Here is a 6,595-nt window from a genome sequence, read left to right as displayed (position 1 = left end):
AGGTGCAGAGATTGGTCAACCAATAAACCATCAAAGAATATGAAATGATGAATATGATAATATATAATAGCTTACTTACGTACATAGTCTGCATATCCGTAAGGTTAAACAATAAAGAAAAAACACTTTGACACAAGCATTTTGCCCGATAAAAGCTGATGGATCTTGGCAGTTTGAGCATTAATATGCAAACAAAGAACACGCAAAAAGCTTTCTTTTTTATGCTCTAACAGTAATTTTTCTTCCAGCGTTGGTGCTGTTGAATTCTATTGCTGTGAATTGTAGGATTTTCTAGATGAAATAGCAATGTGCTTCATGTGGCATGTTGAAATAAACGTTACTCTTCCTGTTTGTCTGAAGAAACTTATAATATATCATAGGCATATTTACGCAGGGTAGCCGTATGTGTCAGCACTGCTCTCATTATCAACCAGTCATTGCACGACAGCTCTTTGTCTCCTGTGTCCAACTGTCCAAGGGGCGTTGTAACTAAACGTCTTGACCGCTGTTAAATGTATCGGAGCTGGACAAGCCAAAGAGGTTCAAGAGCTGCATTTCCAGCTGGCTTTGACATCATTATTGGGTGTCATCAGGTGTCAGTTTTCTATGAGTGTGACAAAAAGACTTTACAGGTGCCTTAGTGCCTTTGTTGATGATTGAAGTCGTCCACTTTCTAACCAATGTGAAGGATTATGCTGAGTACGTTTTGCTGGTTTAGTCATTGAATGAAAGAAATAATGTCACCTACTGGTAACAAAAATTAATGTGAAACAATTCATGTTAGCTCTGCTCAGTATATATATGTGCAAAATTGTAAATTAGGGCTGTATTTTTTGAAAGTGTTTGAAACTGTACCCATATGGAAAGCCACTGTTATCACCCTTCTACTTGACTCCGACATAACTAATGATATGATTATCAGATTCGTGTCCTGAAATGCCCAGTCAAGTATTTTTTTTTTTTTTGGTCATCTTATCTTATCAATCTTTGAGCAATCTCTATTAGCGCACCTCTCTCTCTTAACCTTTTAATGTATCACTCATCTTTTATAAGCAGGGATGGCGGAAACTATTATACCCTCGTAAAGACATGTATCTTTCTTAAAGAGTGGCTGCATGGTCATTATGCAATGAGATATGATATGTGAGACAGATCCAGTTTGGCACATAAGTAGTTGTGGCTCCTTCTATCGTACCTCCCTGGATGGTCAAACCAACTCCTCGGCAATGGTGCTCATCAGAGTCCAGAGTACGGCCACTCTTACATTCATTATAGTGCGCCCTCAACAGCGTATCTTATTCCTAAAATGCCTTTGATGGAAGCCAATGGTAAGAAGAGGATACAAGACATGGTGTACTTAGTCCACTGAAATTTTACATGTTTCTTTTTCCTGCTGTCATGCACATTTTGTAAATCCAGATGCATTTTGTATTTCTCTTGTATGACATGACAATTGAGAGACACTTCGCTGTGTGCCCGAACACTGCTTCGGAAAGGTCACTTTCAAGATATTAGCTTCAAAGATGTCAGAACATTTTTTTTTCTTTTTGTTTGTGAGCCATGACTAAATCACAGACAATGGATGAAATCTACGTATTACACATGGATTTTCGCTTGTATATAACCCTCCTATATAGCTCTAACAGGGAATGATAATGATTAGTCTATAATACGTCTGTGAAAATCCATATGGAGATAATTATAGTGTTCATGATAGTCAGACCTCCACTTGAAATAATGAATTTCAGAGAATCTAAACTGTAATGAATGTATATCATAAATCCGGTCCATGGTAATGGAACATTGCCTATTCCCTGAATGTCTTATCACTACATTACAGCGTATGAATGTGTGTGTGTTAGTTGTATCTTAAAAATACATTTCTATGGCCATATTTTGCAGATATTTGATGTAATTTCTACAGAAAATAACTATTACTGAAAGAAATATCACATAAAAGACTGTCATGTTGAACTACGAACTGATTAATTTGGTCCTTAATTATCAATTCTGATGTTGATAAACGAAAGTTCAAGATCAATTTAAAGTTCATGTATATACGCACAACACACATATGCACACTCACAATGGATGTACTATTGTGTTTGTATTATATACATAATATATGTGTGTATTATGTAGGTACGTATGTACAGTATAATGGTCTGTGCATCATGAAACTTACAAAAAGTCGCCAGACATAGGATTTCAGCTTGGGCATATTCTGAACATGCTGTATAACTCAAATCGACTCTCCTAACCTTTCTAGATATTAGAAAGAAAGCATACGTTCTGGAAAAGTGTATACAGACAAAAGAGGCTCTGAAGTAGGCCCATAGGGTCTAGTAATCGCTAATTAGTTCTTCCAAGCCGTACTCTGTGCATTGAATGGAACATAAAACAAACAAACAAACAAAGTAGGATGTAAACTTCCATAGCAATAATACCAAAGAGATTATCAGATAGCTGAAATTGAGCGTGCTCTATTAAGACATTCAACCCATCACTAATTTCATTCATTCATTCCTTTTATTTTTATTTTCTCCGTCGCAACATTTTCAATAACATTATATACTACTATGCACAGTAAAAATTAAAAAAAAAATTCAACATAAGTAGTCAATAAAAAGGGGTATTTTAGAAGGGGATCATACAAATAAGCATTATAATGATAAATCAATCAAAGGGTGGATATGGGGGACCCACTGAAAAGCTTGTAGCTAATACTAATACTAACTTTCAACTACTGACACTAATACTTACTTTCAAGCACAAACATTATCCTTTCAAAAGTTATGAGAGTTGAAAGTGAAGAGTACAGAGTGTCTAAAAGGTTTTTAAATCATGAGAAGGTGAATGTAAGATATACGTTATCGCACTACTAGTATTCTATACAAAAAAAAATGTAGAAAAAAACTGCTTAAACACAAATTCCTGTTCGTTTTATGCTCTCTCAGAAATATGAAAAACACAAGATTGACCATGAAGGTTGACCGTTATCACCTATTTGAGTCCTCACTTAAATTCAGGGCTTGCGACTTTCCGTTGGTTTTGTGTTTGTTTGTTTGTTTGTTTGTTTGTTCATTTTCCATCTGAGAAGATCCATGGGGTCCAGTTGGATGTGAGGCGGGACCACTTCACCGGGCTAAAAACCTTGCTCTTTGCGATGAATCAAGAGGGATCTTTTACGTGCATGAGTTGTGACTCACACACGGGACCTCAATTTTGTGTCCTATCCGAGGGACAGAGTGTTTTGCCTCTTTCTAGAGGGGACCGTATATGTTCACACACAACATTGCTAAGTCCAGACTCGGTTCGAACGCGGGTCGCTTGGGTCGGAGGCAGACGCGCTACCGACTGAGCCACCTCACCGCCCTTGTGATGATGCTCAGTCACATACATGTAGATACATATTGGATGGGCGGCAATGAACGGGTTACCTCAAGATATTGTACATCAGAGGGCCATTCATAGCTCGTGTTGAAGATTAGTGCATAACTCTGCGGTCCTTTCAAGGTAAATGCTACATTTTTTTTAGTTCCTTAATTGAAGCAGTTCGATGCGATTAACAGTGGCGGATTCAGAGGGGGCGCACTGCGCGCGCGCCCCCTCTTTATTTATTTTTGCGTGTGTCAAAAACAAGAGAAATACAAATAAATATTTAAAAAAATGGAAGAGGGGCGTACCCCCACCCCCTTTAATTTTGTAAAGGCGCCTCCCCTTTACGGAATTCCTGGATCCGCGTCTGATTAATATCTGTGTATATGTGTAACTCCTCTGTCTTGATTTCGCCAATCTCCTCCCCCCCCAAAAAAAAACAAAAACAAAAACAAAAACAAAAACACCTGCATCACAAAACAATAAACACCAAAACAAGCCGACGGATATTTACAAGTTCAGTGCATCAGAGTATGTAAGCTCTATTTTCTGTAATTTTTGGGATTTCAAGTTCATCAAAAAGGTTGTTTTGATAGCAACCCAAGCTGCAATGGCAAATGTCATGGTAATGAGAAGAATACTGCTTCCTGATTGGCTGTTGCTACGAACAGTTGCCATTCTAGAAACAATCGCTGTCATTTCTTTTCTTTTAAGGAAATACGAACTATTGCACAAATGACATTTACATACAAACTATAAGAAACTGCAACAACATCAACATTATTTTGAATGGCATGCAAACCATTATTGACATGGCAGTGGTATACTCGTACGTAATATTCATATGTCTGGATTGACTTACCGCTCATGTAAATTTACGTGTCTTTATTTGTGTCATGGATTTTGTAGCTATCTCTTAATAAAGGGAATTGCAAAGACTGTCTTTGAGCTATTCATCCCTTTACAAAAATACAATTTCGTCCCCTAGAATAATGCCCCTAAAACAACACTTAACACAGTCAAGCTTGATCATCGACACAGCCTATATTTTGGTATAGTTTTTCATTCAAAAGGTATTGAAAGTTCAAGCGCTTCATCTATACCATAATATTGTTTGTTTCGATATCATATTGATGATTCAGCACACAGCAAGCGTGCATCAGCTTAGCAACTCCTTGTCTTGTTTCCGATAATAACAAAGCACTCACTGTTGCCTGCACGAGACATATTAATATCTAATGCTGTCGTCCCTTGCAGTACTGGGGAAAGGGAATCTAAACGGAGAAAAAGATTCTACTTTCTGTAGGGTCCTAGCTGATACACGGAAAGTAGCTGAAGACGTAGCTGCATTAGCATTATCAACGGGGGTTCTAATTATCGAGGCATGCAGCGTGGTGGGACATCAAAGTTCAAATTTCTTTTCATTTCCATCAAATAAACAGAGAACATTATAAACAATGTACAAGCAGAACATATTGAATCATTGCACAAACGTAAATTAACAAAATACATGTCATCATGAGTAACAAAATCAAGAAAACATGATATTCTTAATATGTACATAATAGTTCAAATTAAACAAGGATGGGAGTGGAAATAGAGGGTCCCACTAAAAGGCGAAACTAAGTACTTGTTCGATAGAGGACTCTCAATCTCTGGACATCTCTGGACTGCATTCAAGAGTGACAAATACTTTGAATCTATATCCCTCCCAGATCACCAGATACGAGCCAGAATCTTGTCTCACCTTACCCGCCCCCTCCAATAAATTAAAACAAACAAGCAAACCAAAAAAAAAAACAACAACAACAACAACCACACACACACACACGCACACACACACACACACACAACACGATACACAAAAATGCCCGACAACATGTGTACTATACACCCGTAAAATTATCCTTTTCATGCTGTGTCCATGTTTGCTACTAATAATCTATTATCGTGTCCAAGTTTTCCCAAAGTGAGAATTAAGTGCCTTGCGTGAGTAACGCAGTGAAAGAACAATCAAAATGAAGACCGTTTTGTTGTTGTTGTTGGTTTGCAATAATATTGAACTTTCTGCCAAGCATGAAAGAATACACACCAAGCGTAAAAAGCCTACACACCTAATGTGCAATTCATACGTTCTACAGGGATGACTCTGGTTTCATGTTTCTCTATTCATATAAGACGATCACTTAAGTAGCATATTCAATGTACACTGTGCCATGTCTGGTCGATTGTTATGGTTAATGCGTTGCTAAGCAACTAATTCATTCTTTCGAGTAGGATAAGTATGTAATAGACTTGCGTTGTTGGGAGTTCATAAGAGCTAGTATTCCCACCCTGGGATTCACGCCTTCGTTGATGTCGATGCGTATTCACAACGTAACTTTAGATCTCCTTTGAAGCCAGTTTATCTTGAAGCTCAATGACTTAATCGCACAGTTCATGTTTTATGTAATATTTTCTTCGTCTACGGCTCCTTATTTCATAGTTCTAATCATAGTTCAGATAACTTTCTTTCATAGAGGCTTTCTAGCGGAAGTGGATACAATTTTGCACAAACGGTGATTAAAAAAAAATGAAGCATATAACACTCCGCTTGCTTGTATGGATTATCATTTTTAGGTTATGTTAAGGTATAAGAAAACTGTTATTAAGTGTGAAAGAGTATGAAATTCCAAGAGGAATTCAATATTCATTTGATGAAAATTGGTTTTGAAATGGCTATGGTATCTAAAACAGAACAATCCTAATAAAAGGTAGGACCCACCTTTAATTATGATTGTTCGTTATACGTTGTTTTTGGATGTCTCAGCCACTCCATAACCGATTTTCATATAACAAATTTTGAATTCCTCCTAGAATGGTATCCCCTGTACTATTTCATAAGTAGTTTCTTGGTATCTTGAAAAAGTTAAAAACCCAAATCCTCATTTCAACCAATATTATATACCATCCCTTTAAGGGGCATTTCGGACGAGTTTCATAATATTATTGCACATCATGGAGTACATAAACAAACAGCTCCATGATTAGATTTGTGGAATTAATTGTGGTCCTTGATCAGAAAAATCAATACTCTGAAAACCAAAAACAAATTACACTGAACAAAGCTTCACATATTTCAGAAATGTAGCAATGTAATCCCATTACAATACCTGGTGCTTAAGTTCCCCTGTTTAGAATTTATGCATGCTTTCTTTTGTTCTGCTTCCTTGAGCCC

Source organism: Diadema antillarum, unplaced genomic scaffold (genome assembly GCF_040938485.1).
Source record: "Diadema antillarum isolate AM-2024a unplaced genomic scaffold, OU_Dant_1.0 scf00000139, whole genome shotgun sequence".
NCBI lineage: Eukaryota > Metazoa > Echinodermata > Echinoidea > Diadematoida > Diadematidae > Diadema > Diadema antillarum.
The sequence above is the reverse complement of the archived record's forward strand: the minus strand, read 5'-3'. Positions refer to the sequence as shown.